Genomic DNA, 856 nt, shown 5'->3' with positions numbered 1-856 from the left:
CAGTTCTCCTCAGAAATTGATGGCAGAGTTGTGTCAGGTACTGGTTTGTGTGTGTTACAGGTACGGAGGTGGGAATAGACCAGTGGAAAAGGAGGCGAAATACCAGCCTTCAACATACAACAGCCACCTGTACAAGACACCACGTGACACGATCAAGGGTATCAGAGCTCTGAGGGACAACTACGTCAGAGCCCAAGTAGCTCGCCGTGATCGTATAGTGGTTAGTACTCTGCGTTGTGGCCGCAGCAACCCCGGTTCGAATCCGGGTCACGGCATTGCGGGTGGCAATGTCACGGCAGTTGGGCGACATTTTTTATTTATACAATTTAAAATATGGTAATATCTTTCTTTTTTAATCGTTTTCATCACCTAGTCTCGCACTCTCCAACCAGACAAATGATGACGTTTTAAAACAGAAGTCGTTCATAATAATTTCCATTTTATATACTGTTATATAATACATATAATACCATCTTTTTTTCTTGTCCAAAACAGTGAAAAAACGGTTTCAAGTTTTTATGGGATGCAGGAAAAATCGTTGCTTTAAAATACCTTTTCTGCAAAGTTATTGTATTATTGGCTTGGAATGAGCTCAGCTGAAGCTGAACCTATAATAAAGATTACTGGAATTTTATGCAATTGTGCAGGCAGCAGCCATTTCAGCATAATTATATGTTTGCCACATAATTCCTCATTCGGCTGCTTAATCTGCAGATTTTAACCCCCCCCAATTTTTTTTCTAGCTCAACAGGTTCAAAAGTTATTAAAATGCAAAGATGCGTGTTGCCGTGCAGTGGAAGACCCATTGTAAAGACTGATTTCTGTTCTGTATTGCTATATTTGTGAGGTAAACTGG

At 40.4% G+C, this 856-nt stretch overlaps 1 non-coding gene across 1 annotated transcript; it reads left to right on the top strand.

Moving 5' to 3' along the window:
- Window positions 1-203: 203 nt before the first annotated feature.
- TRNAH-GUG (transfer RNA histidin (anticodon GUG)) lies at window positions 204-275 on the top strand. The gene has a single exon. It is a non-coding gene; the product is annotated as a tRNA-His (tRNA).
- The last annotated feature ends 581 nt before the right edge of the window (window positions 276-856 follow it).

This window comes from Lissotriton vulgaris, chromosome 12 (assembly GCF_964263255.1).
Source record: "Lissotriton vulgaris chromosome 12, aLisVul1.2, whole genome shotgun sequence".
NCBI lineage: Eukaryota > Metazoa > Chordata > Amphibia > Caudata > Salamandridae > Lissotriton > Lissotriton vulgaris.
This window is presented reverse-complemented; position numbering and strand designations above follow the sequence as displayed.